This window comes from Somniosus microcephalus, chromosome 11 (genome assembly GCF_052327205.1).
Source record: "Somniosus microcephalus isolate GS21.2 chromosome 11, FLI_Smic_1.0, whole genome shotgun sequence".
Lineage (NCBI taxonomy): Eukaryota > Metazoa > Chordata > Chondrichthyes > Squaliformes > Somniosidae > Somniosus > Somniosus microcephalus.
Window position 1 is genome coordinate 25,329,616 of NC_140997.1, and position 15,794 is coordinate 25,345,409.

The following is a 15,794-nucleotide window of genomic DNA, read 5'->3' on the forward strand; positions in this document are numbered from 1 at the left end:
CTCAGCATGTGTGTGTATACACATAAGCAAATGAGAGAAAGGAGATAGTGAGGGGCTACATAAAAAGGAAGGCTGGGATTAGGTGTTTCTTCTTCAGTTTGATCATAAAACTTGTAAGGAATTAGCACACGCTAGCGGGGTTGGGGTTATTTGTCTCTGGCCAGTCAGAAGCCCCTGAGCTGCTCCAGGGACCCCCTTGCGGTTTTGAAGCGCTCCCCTATTCCTGAGTTCTGACCGCCGGACTTATTCGGTAGCGATGTAGACAGAAAACAACGTGACTCGTGGTTTGGGTGCAAAACAGAGCAGTATTTATTGAAAACAAAAGAAAGAAACGACTTAAAATAATCGATATAGCTCTTATGCCTGGTACAACACTTTTGCTTAACGCAATACCCTCAGTGTCCACTAGAGCGCTCCCTGCTCAGTGCAGCACTACTTTATTTTAAATACACGCAGTACACTCAGTGTCCACTAGAGCACTCCCTGCTCAGTGCAACACTACTTTATTTTAAATCCAGCACCTTTTGCTTAAAAACCCTTTGCTCACTACAGCACCTAAGCTTAGTGGCTTTTACTTAAAAACAGCACTTTAATACAGCTGTAAAGTGTTCACTGAAGCACTTCTCTGCTTAGCGCAACACTCCTTTTAACAGCACTTTTAATATAGAAACACTTTGCTCACTTCAGCACCTTAGCTTAGTGGCTTTTACTTAAAAACAGCACTTTAAATACAGTTACTTAAAAAAAAACACAGCTAACAGCGTTCACCACAGCACTTCTTTACTTGGTGCAACACTCCTTTTAATACAGTTTTAAATACAGTACTTTGAAACAGCTACTCCTTTTTAATACAGTTTTAAATACCGAATTCAGTGTTGACTATAGCACTTCTCTGCTAGGTGCAACACTGTCTTACTTAAATAGGGGAGGAGAAACGGACACAACGAGGGAAGATCGACTAAAATCACAGTTCTTAACGAAATTCCCTTTTAATTCCCACCCCTATACCTATCCTAAGTTGCCTTGTGGAAGGCCAGAAAAATATATGCTCACCACTGGAAATGCCTGCTCCGTGCCCTGCGAACTTAGATCTTCACTGCCCCGAAGTAAGAAACACCCCAGTGTTTTAAAAGTAGACTGCTGGTGTTCTACCTCCTCAGGCAGACTCCCACGCTGTAGAGGCAACCGGAGGCGAGGCCAGAGAGAGCGAGAGCTTCTGGGAAGCTATCTTTTATACCCCCATTTGGGGCCCGCCCAGATTTGGATGTTTCTGGGCTAAAACAAAAGGGATACAACTGCCCCATTGTCCAGTAATGGGTTTGAATATGTTCTCCCAGTCATTTAAACGGTTTCTCCTCAGTTTGGATGTGTCCACTTGATATACAAACAAATGCTAATAGCATTCAATTTCTTTGTAAACAAAGCATTGTCCTGTGGTCATCTGGAACCGCAATTGATTGACAGTCTTGAGTGCTTAGCAAACAAAGTTCCTTTGTTCATGCTGGCAGTTTCAAGCACTTGATCTTAGAGTCAACATTGTAGAACGTTCTGTAAACAGGCATCGATTGTCCTGCTGCAGGGCGGGGGGAAACTCCCCTTTGATTGACAGATTTGACTGCCATTGAACCTTTCTTCACAGACACAGAAAGCTGTTTTCCAAGTCCTTTGTCTTCGGCCATGCGGTCTGACGGCCATTTTTGATCCCTGAACTTTTTAAAGGTGTATCACCCAGGGATTCTTTAATCAAAGAAATTAATCTTCGGAGCTGTAAATTATTGCAAAATCTTACAGTATAGGGAATTCACAATTTGTACTGCGTGTGTGTCTCAGCATGTGTGTGTGTATACATATGAGCAAATGAGAGAAAGGAGATAGTGAAGGGCTACATAAAAAGGAAGGCTGGGATTAGGGGTTTCTTCAGTTTGATCATAAAACTATCCATTTCTGTTGTATTGCTTTAAAATGAGCTTCACTAATTAAACGTGATCTGAAGATGAAATTCTAAAATGTTATTAAATTTCACCTTTAGTGTAAAAACGCTGAATGTTCATTACACTAACTTAAGCACAGAAAAACGGACTGAAATCTACAATGGGATCAGAACTTATCTACAACAAGGTAAAGTAACACTCTTCTTTTGAAGTTACGGAAGTGGGGCTATTATGTTTGATACCTTTAGAGGTGAGGAAAGGGTAAAAATAGCCAGGGTTCTTGTTGCTAATCATCATCCAGTGACCTCTGCATGAGTGGATGACAGGTAAGGACAGGATGCAGCATGATTGCGATGCACTCTGCTGTTGTATAGCCTGCTGATATTAAACGTCTAGCCTCACATATGAAGGATGCCGGCACCCATGAAACTATCCCAGTAAAAGATAATCATTTTAGGTTAAACAAAAAGTGGTTAGGACTGTATAATATGCTAGATTTCTTGTGGTGCTGCTGATGGTTATTCTGGGGTATGAAGCCCGGTTGTGATGGTGAGGTGCTACCCTACCCTGCGCCTGCTCAGGCACTCCTTGTGGAGAAGTGGCCTAAATTAGTTCATTCAGAGTGAAATTGCTGTTTGTTGAGGGAAGTTTTCAGTTTACCATATGTTTGCATATTTCCAATTGCAAGTCAGGAAAAAACAGCATGCTTTTCTACTTAAAAAATATTTTTTTGACACTTTGAAGAGTGATAGCTGGATTGTGATGGATATTTGTGTCAAATCTTACTCTAGATATATTTAGAATCTGTCTCTATATAATATTAAAAAGTCTTGGATTTGCAGGCACTTCCTGTCCACAAACCTTACTTCCTGTGTCATGATTTGAGGGAAGCCTTCTATGTCAACATTTAGAATGGAACCTGCCGGTGTAAACATTTGTAATGGGAATTCATATGTAAACATTTCACTGTCACACCTTGTTGATGAATCAATCACTTAAAATGCATTTTGAAAGAAAATTATTTGCCTTTTTTTGCCTGTAACTGAGATTTCTCAATGCCTATTTTCTTACCCCACCCCAACACTAGACAAGTACAGTACACCTGAAGTGCACTGCTCTCATCCTGCCCCAGGATCATTGATATTTCCTGTCCTGGGCCATTTACTTGGACTGGGGACATCCTCAGTACAGGCCTGCAACAGTGTGCCTGGCCTTGGTGTTCTGGGAGTGTGGAGAATTAAAAAGATGTCCTCACTTGAAATTCTCCTTACGACCTCGGACCTCTAAAGACTCTCCAGTTGGTGTGGTCCACTGGCAGGCCACAGCACTATATTTTGTGGGCGTCCTTGCCCTTTTTCCTGACCTTTGCACCCTAGGAACTGGATGTTTCCCCAGAGCAAATTTCAGGTAAATTAACGTTCTAATATCCAAAATCCGTTTTTAAAAATTACGTACTTCGTGACAACATCATTAAATTGATTTGCTCGCAGCAGTGTCCAGGAGATTAATCTTTAGTTGGCAGCTCCAGTCTTTGTATGTGTGTGTGTGTGGGGGAGAGAGTGAGGAAAAACAACAGCCCAGAAATTCCTGCGACCACGAGATCACCGATGTATGCTGTAAATTTGACCTTTTTACATGCCGATCTTGCCATTGCTAACTTTGTGCCAAAACTTCCTGATTTCCTAATTAGAATGCGCTGCAGCAAGTATAATGGTGAATCAGAAGTGGCGCAGCCAATGGCTGCAGTAAAAACCTATTGCAATGTGTGTGATGCTACTCAATCTCTCTGTCGGCCTCCACATACAAAGACATAGGGCTGGATTTTCTTTAAGCTGTCGGGAAGGAGGCGGGACTACAACTTTCGGGTTTTAGTCCCGCCTCCATCAACGTCCAGCCAATCGACACGATTTTCCCTTGATTGACCTTGTTGAGCCCGCCCAGCGGGCTCAGCAGGCCAATTAAGGGCCACCCGGCAACAGGTGACGTCACAGACTGTAATTTCATCTGTCAAGAGTTTTTGACAGACGAAATATCAGTGTTTCACAGCTGTTTGAAGCTGCCAAACACTGACAATCTGACTTCTAACCTGAGTCCTTCTACGCAGACTCAGTTAGAACTCTCACCGACACTCAAAGCTGAAGGCTGTCACTTTTGACAGCTCGCGGCCATTTTGCTTTCAGTGCCGGCTGAGTGATGGACTCCCGCAGCCTAGAGGAAGAAAGGCTGTTAAGGTAAGTACAGGTAAGTAAAACTTCTTTACACACTTCAGACACACCAAACACACTTACCTTTGCACTCATGCACCCATCACTCACCTGAACACCGACATCGCGACCCCTCCAAGTCCTTCAACCCGACGGCCCGCCTGCTCTAAGCTGGCGTGGTTTGGAGCCGTCGGGAATCCCATACGACACCCCTCAAAATAGGGATTAGGCTAAAAACTGCCTGTTAACTACCTGTTAACAGGTAGTTAATTGGCACTAATCCCTTCCCGCCTCGGGTCGGCGGATCCCAGTGCGGGGCGGGTACCCGCCTCCCTTGAAACTTAAGTGGAGGCGGGTTTTGGGCGGGATGGTGGCGGGACCCCCGAATTCGGGATTTTTGCCCCCCGCACGCCTGAAAGCCCGCCTCACAGCCCAATGAAAATCTGGCCCATAGACCAGAAACACAGATAAGTAGAAGGGAACATTATTTATTGGATCATATTTCCCCACTGACGAGAATTTTGCAGAACTATTAGCATTGAGCAGTGTTTAAATGATGTTCAATGGTTGAATTGATGGGCAGAAACAAGCGCAAATTCAAATTGAAGAGAGATCCATTGCGTCTTAATGACTATTTTTATATCTGTCTGGTTAGTTCATTAGATAGAACAGTGATCTCACTCCCTTCCCCCTCTTCACTTTGAGGTTTTAGGGCTTTGAAATTTGTGAACGCCACAAAAGCCGCGGGTGGGTGTTAGCAGCCGCTGAAAATGGTGGCGCTGGTAGGACCAAAAAATTGGCGCTGGGAACTAATTAACATTAGCCCAGTGCTTAATGCACTGTGCAACTGTCCTGGTGGTGTTTACCCCAGCAGGAGGCCCCAATGTAGTGTGGCCAAAGCATCATTGCAGCAAGAACAGCCTGCTCTGAAAGCGAGGCCGTCACTTCAGAAAGCATGGTCGGTCTCTTAAAGGGGCAGTAACTTCTGAAATGAAAAAAATAAAAATGATGTAAAAATAGGCAGTATTTAGCCCTTACAGCTCAACTGCCTTCTAAAAAAAAGTTTACGTTAAAAAGAATTCCCAAATGGCAGTCTTGAGCTCTTAAAGCTGAATTCCCTTCCGCACCTGGAAAAATGGGAAAATGCTTCAGCACTAACACAAATGTCTCAGCAAGCCAGGGAAAGGGCACCCAGAGTCTCACACACAGCACTCCAGCTTTGTGCAGCGGTCAACACTGCAAGAGAGGTCCTCTGCCCACGGGGGCCAGGAGGCCCTCTAGAAAGAATGATGTGGGACCACAATATCGAGGTCGTCACTGCCAGCAGTGTAGCCCCCACGATCTAGCTTCATGATCTCAGACCAGTGGTCAAGGTCAGTGAATGCATCTTCAAGAGCTGTCTCCTACCAGTTGCACCACTAGGCTCACATACTTCTCAATGCACCCCCCCACCACCCCAAGCACTCACCTACCAACAATCTGTACCAAACACGAGGCACACTTCCCATTCCTAGCTTCACCTTACCCCCTTGGAGGAGACGGTGTTGGGCATTCTTGGCACGGGCATGGCTGAGCCCTTGGCCAACGGTGGGGCTGAAAGGATACAAGATGTTTGTATCTTCATACGTCATTCTCCTTCTTGCATGCACCTCTTGCTTTCCTGCCCTCCCGTCACCACAACTCCACCCTTGTGCCTTCCTCATTTCACACACCCAAAGAATGCAGACTGCCCAGCCAGTGGTTGACCAAGAAGAGGGAGAGGAGAGTGAAGCCGAAGAAGAGGAAACACCATCACTCGATTTGACACTCCCAGCAACCAGCTCCTCAAGGTCGACCAGCAAGGCTATTTGCAGTGTTCCCCACTGAAAGTTGACAGCCTTCCACCAGCCATGCTGCAGCCACTGGGTTAGCACTGCATGACATCAGTAGAATAGGCAAAGGCACACACAACACAATCACTAAGGGAATGCATAAGGATGATGAATTGATTTCTTGATGTCATATTGGATAGATGGATGTATAAAGTTGGATTGGAAAGTTTGCTTTTTGGTGGCTTTTATTTCAGCATTGAGGCCAAGAGGACGCTGTGATGGTCAGTAACAGAGGGAAGGGAAGGTGTGGGACAACTGTATCACAGGTGGATGATTCTATCCCGTTTATCCTGGCCAGAAAGGGGCTGTCTGGGTTGTGTCCTCTTCTTCTTCCTCTTCTGCGGCGTCTTCCCTCTCTGCGAGCGGATGCTGTAAATCTGAAATGAAAGCAGAAAATGCTGGAAATACTCAGCAGGTTAGGCAGCATCTCGACTTGAGACGTGAACTCTGTTTCTCTCTCCATGGATGCTGCTTGACCTGCTGAGTATTTGCAGCATTTTCTGTCTTCTCAGAGGCCTTCCTTTACCATCCAAGGCCTTGCACATGTGCAGCAGCACTCCCTGCACACTTTAAAAAAAACTTTTAACATGTATTGCACCAAGCCACTACTTCAATAAAATTTAAAAAATCCAGTCCAAAAGCTTAAGTGCAAACTTAACTGAAAGATGTTTGTGTCCCTTTAAGAGGTGCTGACAGCATCTCTGTCAGTTTGCTGAACGCTTGGTTTTCAGAGTGAGCTTGGGACCCAACGCTAAACTCGCAGTTTGCTGAGGTGACATTAAGTCGGCATTGCATGCCGACTGATGTCACCCACTCTACATTTACATATCCAGGGCCAGCGCTGCTATCAGCAGTGCTAAGGCCCTCACCAAATTGGTGGCCACCGAGTCCCGCGCCAGAGAAGGGCGCCAGAGTGGCGGCTGCCATTTTTCGCCAGGACAGTGGCGCAAACTGGTGGCGGTAAGTGGCCCAATTTCTAGGCATAGGAGTTTTAAGAACAGTATGGAAAGCGTATGCTTTTAGTCTTCAGTTGCTCAAGCAGTCTGTAATCCCTGTTATTTCTGAGTTGCTACTAATGTAACTCTAGTAATATATCTGAACAGCATGGTTCTTATTAACCATGTGAAAAAGGATCATACCAGTACATTTAATGGAATTCAGAAATGGTACCCTAAAGTCTCTGACATTTTTTCGTGAAAATTAAAAATTACAGGGAACATTGTGGTTCAGTCACTTGAGATTGGAATGGGGGCGGGGAGACACAGCGATAAAGGTTTTGGTCGAGTGTTTTGAAAATACTGAACATGGATGAAGTTAACCATTAAGGGAGCCAACCTTAGAGTGTATTTGTGCTCAAGACATGTTTACTAGCCTAACTCCAAGCTCGAATAATGTAACAAGACCCTTGAGGTTTCAGGCTGGAATATTTCACTGGTGATTTCAATAGCTTTATGGAACCTGGAAAAGGTACGCCATGTGTATTGTGGATAGTAATAAGGTGTAAGTGGGACATTGTGATCACTTATGACCACATTCGCAATGCATAGGATTAACAATTCAAATTATATATTTGGATGGTAGTTTAAGGCTAGGGACCGGCAACAAGCTCCCCTCCAAATATATATATGATTACGAGATTCCTGTTCATTGCTTTGCACTTTGCACCACTGATTCTAGACGCTGTCAGAGTTGCACCACTGAATAATAAAAGAAACACCTAACAATTGCAACACACTTACTATTTAAAAAAATTTAAACAGTAAACTAAGATTCCAGAGATTACACCAAACATATTGAGCCCACAAAAGCTATTTTTTAATGGTCTAAATGGTAGCGGCAATCAAAGTAGCGTTCATTCATCAAACTCGCGATCGGCATTGATTTTAATTGGGGGTGGGAGGGGAAACGTGGAACGATGAAAATTAACTGTTCACTGTTTCGGCAAGGAAACCGACGGAGCAGCTCAAAAGTCCTAAAAATAAATGAAGTGTAAGTTATTTATGCCATAATTTTATGGGACTTTTGTGCGGTTAAATGGGTCCTAGGACTTAGATGTGCCATTACAATGGCGCATGTCTCCAGGAAATTTTGGGATAGTGTGACAGACTATTGATTACACAATGGTTGTAGCTTTAGTTGGTGTTCAAATTATAAATATTTTATAAACCCCAGAAAGCATATTAAGCCAATAGAAATAGACAAACAGACAAGATTGAGTTGAATTTTGACAGCAAACAGAAGCATCTGATTATCACCTGTGTTTTGTTGATAGTTAGAAATTGTAAATGGAATTCAATTCCCAAAACACCAGTAAAAAATCCCACAATACTATTTAATAGAAATGGAATTTCACTTGCTCAGTCACCATAAATCAGTGGCCCTGATATAACCTCCGACACGGCTAAACACCCCTATTTTTTTATTGTTATAAAACAGCGCATCTTCTAACTCACTGCAAGCAATGCCATAGGAGATATGCTAGTATTATATAGATAAATAGGTAGGTAGATGAAACACAATAGTGTTTAGACATAAGGAAGATACATTTTCTAAATATTAATTCAAAAAATTCTCTCCATCATAACAAAGTTTTGTTCATTTTATGTAACAGATCCCAAACCGAAATGCTATAATGTAACTGATCCAGCCCTGAACTCCACTGCTTGGTTTGCTCAATATCTGGGACTATATTTGAGTCAAATGTCCCTGAATGATCTTCAGTCTTTCTCTGATAATGTAACAGTGGTACGTATTTCCCTTTTACTCTATTGTTATAATCAGTGTCACTGCAATTGTGTGTCATTAGAAAGACGAACTGTAACTTTTCATCATTTAAAAAATAAAAAGAATGGTGGGAAAGTGGCCTTGTGAGTAGCCAGTCAGTCTGGAAGCCTCTCATAAACATGCTGCTGCCGACTTCCTGCCCAAAACTGGAGGGAAGTCGGTGTGAAGCGGCGGAAAGCCGGGCAGCCGCCGTAAGTGCAGGGACAGGGGAAGGGTTTTCCGGGATGGTCAGTGGTTCGCGAAGGAGCGCTCCTGCTCCTCCTGACCTCACAAAGGAAAAATTTAACTTACTTGGAAAGGCCTCTTCGTTCTTCAGATTTGGTTGTAGCTGCCGGGGCGACCACTGTAGCTGGGTAAGATGGTGGTAGGGTCCAGTTGCTATAATAGGACCACGATTTGCATAAATGTATGAAGCTCCTGCCTGATTCAGATGTGTACCTCCTACACCCAAAAAATCAGGCATTGTAAAATCGGAATGGACCAGGAATGCAGTGGGTCCATTTCAACTGTCCGGCCACCTGTTTTCTGCCAGGCGGTGGGGGGGCGGGGGTGCTTAAGTTCCCCTCAACATTGTATCATTTGAGATAAATATTTCTAATTTCTCTCTCATACTGTGCAGCTTCAAGAATTCGCAACAAACCAAGAAAACCTGGCACTTCTAGACAATTTGGTATTAATGGGTGAAGTCTCAACAGTCTACATTAACTTCCTTGTTAAACTCAATCCACATTTTAATGCTTCAAGGTATGTCACCAATAATTTGACATTTTCATAATATGTGAAATGGAAGACTTCATTATATTTATGGATCTGAAACAAATAAACTGCATTCTAAAATTGGGATCGGTTGCAAATCTTAATATTTTTGGTTTCTGTTTTACTGAAGTTAACAGATTATCAGTAATATCACTGCCGTGCTCAAAATAAAATTTCAAATATTTAAAAAAATTCAAGAAATATTAGAAAGCTCAAAAGCTCTACTGACTACATAGTATCAGTAGCTGATCTTCTGTAGTGTGTGGAATGGTACACTCTGTTATATATTGGGCCCATTAAGCTCTGACAGAAACCATCTTTCCCACTCCCTGCAGAGCCAGAAATGGACGGCTGGAGCAGCTTTTCACCTTCTTCTATTGCTCAACAGTGTGCATGCGCGTGTGTTTATCTCTTGCTTGCTCTTGTGCCTCAACTCAACAGGGTTTTCTGCCAACAGATTATTTCTCCAGCCCTCCCCAGATCCACTGACAATTTATCTCTCCTTGGGCTTGTCCCCTCCCCCTCCATCTCCATTCCAACCACATCTATTCCACAGCTTATAGGAAACGTTGGTGGGAGCCCATAAATCCCTCCCACCGTATATGACTAACCATCCTATCAGTTGGTATAAAGATGGTTACGGCCTGTCAGACTGTTAATCAGCCTGCAAATCCGTCCACTACTTCAGACTATTCTCCAAGGACAGATATGAATAAAACAACCACTTTCATTTTGGGGTAGATTTTCTGAGGTACCTGGTTTGGTTCGAATGCAAATGAGAACCTTGCAGGTGTGCTGACCACGGACAGGTAATTGCAGCCAGCACGAATGTAATTTTCTGATCCAGACCTCGGTGTGGGTGAGGTCTTGGAAAATCTTCCCTTAAAAGCGTAAATTACGAACTGTGAGGCTGAAAATCTGTGTGAACCCGCTCTTGCCTGTTAAACTGGATTGCGTCCACTGATTGCTGTCCAGCACTAACACCACTGGAGTTAGTGGGGTCAGTGGGAGAGCATCATGGGCAGGCTGATGCAAACACTGCTTTAATGCATTTCTGGCACTTGCACTTGTAAAATCTCAGCCTCCGCCCCTCGTGAGGGTGGAAGGTGGGCTGCCTAGGCATTTACCGAACCTGGCCATGTTCCCCTCACCTCCCCTTGGTATGGGAGACAATCAGTCCTGATGTCTTTAAAGAAATATTAATACGCTTCATGGGTCCAGGCTACTTGCATGGCCTGTACATCAGCAGCGGGGTCACATCCGGCCTTGTGCAGAGCAGTACACCTCACCCCGCGTATCAGCCTGCACCGATAAATCGGGGCCCAGTCCACTTGTGATCTTTATAACATTTGAGCCCTCTTAGATGTGTAAATGGCAAATTTAAAATTATACACAAGGCTTCAGAAACATGACCCATGGAAAAGTCACAATTTTATATTTGAAGTGATGCATCTGGTTAATCTTAGAACTTTTGTCAACAATCACAGTTGATTCATTTTTTTAATATAACAAAAGGTTTTGGGTCAATTCACATGAGATTGATCACTACAGTACCATGAAGGAGACTGTGAATCGGCCTAAAATGACCAGAAACATTGATCTTTTTCTACTAATGGTTGATCTGATGTGCATCTTCACTTTCTGTTAAATGGGTGCAAACTTGCAATCCCCTTTCCTTTTCACTGTTACTTCTGCTCAGTATTCTCTGTGTGGGACGTGTACTTCAATCACTCAAGAGGCTGACTGGGGCTGTGGGCTAGTCTGACACTGGTTTTGCAGACCTGGGCTGTGGGCTATGTCTTATACTGGTTGCTCACATTCAAATACTTGTTCTAGTAACCTAGGATGGATTGATGGGTTAGGTTGTGTTTGTCTTTCTTTCACCTGTTTCTGTTGTACCTTTTGACTACTGTTCCTCATGTGAAACCTTTCAATAAAAAAATATAATTTGTATTTCACACATGTATACAAGTATTAAAAAATATTGCATATATAATAGATAATTGCTATATATAATTATAAGCGTACAGGGGTATTATGTATAGTTCTTGTACTATATATATTTTAATTGCAATTTTCTCCTCTCTCATCATTTAAACAATAATGCTAATCTTCAGTTGTACTTGGTTAATGAATTAACACATACGCTGTCCAGGCTTCCTGCTTGTCCTGCCTGTTGCTTTTGCCAGGCTTGAGCTGGAAGCAGGTTTGTGAACCCTCTCATTTTGATGGCAAACCCTCGCAGCTCGAAGCCAGGTGTTGTGTTCTGAGCCGTGCACCACATACGAACTTTGGTGCCATGCATAGTGATAGCAATTGACTCGCTACAAATATTTACAAACAAACAAGTATCTTTTTTTTTAAAAACACCATTATTGGGACTGCATTTGGTTATATGAATGCATCAGCTAACTGATTTTCTTTTTCTGTTTCTTGTGTTACATCAGCAAAATAAATTTGTACGTGATTGCAAACATTGTGTGTGCTTTCCTACATTTAGTGAGTCCCGGCTATGTAGTGGCTTCTGGGAATTGTAGTAGTGTATTTACATTAGAGACTGACTCCTGTGCATATTGTTTCTTTACACTGGGACTGTGGCATCGGCCCACCAAACCTGTGGATATTATCAAGTGTGGGGGGGTTGGGTGTATTTAATGTCCACGATGTTCAGACATGCATCAGGGTGCGTCGTGCTGTTTGTGGAAGAGGGGGGAAGCTTATTGGAATCATTTTTATGGGTAAGTTGGTGAACTTTTTATGTGCCTGGAATATGATTAGATGGAATTTTGTGGTAGAATGTGATTAAATTGATTTTTAAGTAGAATTTGATTGGTAGAATTTGATTGGATTGATTTTTAAGTAGAATTTGATTGGATAGAATTTGATTGGTAGAATTTCTTTTGGTAGAATGTAATTGATAGAATTTATCGCTGAGTGCAATTGTGTAGATTTTTCTGTAGAATTTGGACAGATATTCTTTTGGTAGGATGTGATTGGTCAAATTTATTTTGGTAGAATGTGATTGGGTAGAATTTTTGATTGATTTGCAATTGGGGACAAAAATTAAATTTAGGAGAGATTTTATGTTATCTGATTGGTGAATAATTATTCTCAAAAATAACCAAAATGCAGAGACTTAACCAGTGAGGATGAAGAAAATTCACAGACACACTGAAAGATGATGACTTAGATGATAGACTCAATCTACACAACAGGCTCCAGAAACTTAATCATAGAGATATAGCTCCTCTACCGAAGGCAGCTTCTTGATCCAACACTACTTACTGACCCTTTTCTATCCATTAGAAGAAATTACATTTAAAATATTCTTCGAATTGAAGACTTTAGACATTTTGCAGGACATAGTACACAATTTTCAAGTCACAGGACCCACAAAAATTTTCACATTACGTTTTGGACCAATAACATTTAATTCTGTGTCACCACTGACACCTTTTAAAATATCTAATGTGATTTACTGCAAAAATCTTTAAAGACCTTATTTGTACCAAATCTTACTGTAGTATCAGGGTGCAAAGCGCTGTGATTCTGAAAGATATACTAATATAATCTGTGACTGACATTCTTTTACAGTCTGCCAAACTCTCTGCTTTGCTTCATTACCGATACTAATCTACTTCAGTCCTTGAGTGCACAGCAAGTCTTGGCTGTGGTTGGAAAGATAAACCAAGTCTGTGGGCTGAACATACCACCTAACACAACTGCCAACGGAACATTACCTGCTGAAGGTCCAACAGACGAACAACTTAAGGTAAGTAGGAAATATTTGCTGCAAAACATTGTGATTTCACTTGAAGTGTATACTCAGAGAGACGTCCAGTATTAATTCTATTTTTGTTTCTTTTCCAGCTGTCGATAGTTTTAGTGAGCAAAATTGACAACTTTTCAGTCAGCACTTTGAATACTTTGGGACAAACGGCTGTCGGACTGTCATTGTCACAGGTTGGCGATATTGATGGGAACACTCTGGAGCAAGCCCTGCCAAGCCTGAGTAATGTCAGAGGCTGGAATTTTGGCCAGGCCAATGCGATTGTAACCAGGTTACTCAGGAATGGCTTCCAGGTAAGAGCTGAATAAATCAGAAATGAATGCATTATACTAATAGAAGGCTGAATGAGATTAATGAACAGTTCATCATCTCTAAAGCATTTGCTATGTGTTAGTTTACTAGTTTAGTATCTGTATTTGATATAACAGTTTTCGCAAGCGCAGTATATAGCTGTAAGACCATTACGGATCATAGAATGATACAGCACAGAAGGAGGGCGCTCGGCGCATCGTGCCTCTGCCAGCCCTTAGAAATTAGTTCCACCCTCTGCTCTTTCCCCATACCCCTGCAAATTTTCCTCTTTCAAGTATGTATCCAAATTCCTTTTGAAACTTACTATTGAATCTGCTTCCACCACCCTTTCAGGTAGTGTATTCTAGATCGGGTACGGTAGCATAATGGTTATGTTACTGGACTAGTAATCCAGAGACCTGGACTAATGATTCAGAGTCGTAAGTTAAAATCCCACCACGGCAGGGGAATTTAAATTCAGTTAATTAAATAAATCTGGAATAAAAAGCTAGCATCAGTAATACTGACCATGAAACTTGTCGTCTGGTTCACTAATGCCCATTAGGGAAGGAAATCTGCTGTCCTTACCCGGTGTGGACTATATGCGACTCCAGAACCACAGCAATGTGGTTGAGTCTTAACTGCCCCTCTGAAGTGGCCTAGCAAGCCACTCAAGAAAGCGGCACACCACCACCATCTTGAGGGCATTTAGGGATGGGCAATAAAAGCTGGCCTTGCCGGCGGCGTCTACATTCCATGAATGAATTTTAAAAATCATAACTCGCTGCGTAAATTTTTTTTCCTCCTGTTGCCTCTGGTTCTTTTGCCAATCATCTTAAATGACGATTCACTGGCACGTAAAGAACACTGTCGTAGTAAAGCAAATTGCGGACCCTGGAGTGGTTACCAGGCTGAATCCAGATTTATTCGCTATCCAAAATTCTGATGCATTGGACTTTATGTTTATGGATGGGGAGAGCCACATTTTCCTTGTTTTCATCAAATCTAGGTTCATATAATGGCTCAGGCAGAATTTTAATTGTGTGCTCCAGATGAAGGCCTGAGAAGAATGGGATAGAGACGACAACTTTCAGATCATTGGCACCTTATAAGGTCATTCTTAAAAGAGTTGAAGCCAGCTGAAGTGACAGCAGAATATTTTCTGTTATTTCTCATCACCTTTTCTCTGCACAATTGTGTGGGGAGCTGGACAAGTTTGTAATCGCACTGTTATGCCACAAAAAGTGGAAAACTGATTTAATCCTGTGACATCTTCTGACAACATTTGATTTGTCTTCTGATTTTTAACTAGGTTACTAGCTCACAGAATCTGCTGAGTCTGGGAAGCTTGTTGTCTGGCATTCCAAGCGGCGTGTTCCAACGCATTGATCCTCGGGTGTTCATCGGTGTAATCTCAAACCCGACATTCGTTAAGAATATTGGAGCAGCACCACAACCTATACAAATGATCTGTGTTCTGCAGGTGAGTGACATGGGATATATATCAGTGGTATTAAAATTAATCTAAAATTAATTTGTTTCCTACTTCTGCCTATATTTCTTCAATGTTAATGCTTCTGTTTGAAGACTGTTTTCATCTCTAGCTGCTGCTCACAGGGTGTTGTATATTCTGGTTTAAATTATATTCTGTTTCATTCTAACTCAGGTGTTGTGGAATGTAAATGACCCGGTAACCACAGTAAAGAACATTCCATCTGTTCTCGCCAAAGAGGTCCCACCTGTGCTGTTAACTTCAAAGCTCAGTCTCAATGATGTCAACAACAAACAGTGGGTTCCCAGTCAGGTAAATGATTCTATTGTTTGACTGTCGAAGGCAATGCCTGGAAAGAAAATCAGCTGCAGTTGGCAAATGTGCATTAATTCAAAGATAAGTTTAAAAATCAGACTTGACCTAGCACTATCAAGATTGTGTTAGTGTAAAAGCAGTTTGTAACTCCATTGTGTATATTAATGATTTAAATGTTTTTGTCCCACAGTCTGCTGTGTTCTTTGAATATGTGGTCAGAAACAGCAACAATTTTAAGAAGTAAGCAATATTCTTTGACAATCTATCTGGTTCTCTGCCTATCCTCTTCTGTCTGTCTGTCTATATTCGCATCTGTGTAATTTGGTTTTGTTTGAGCCTTGATATATCGCGCTCGATTTT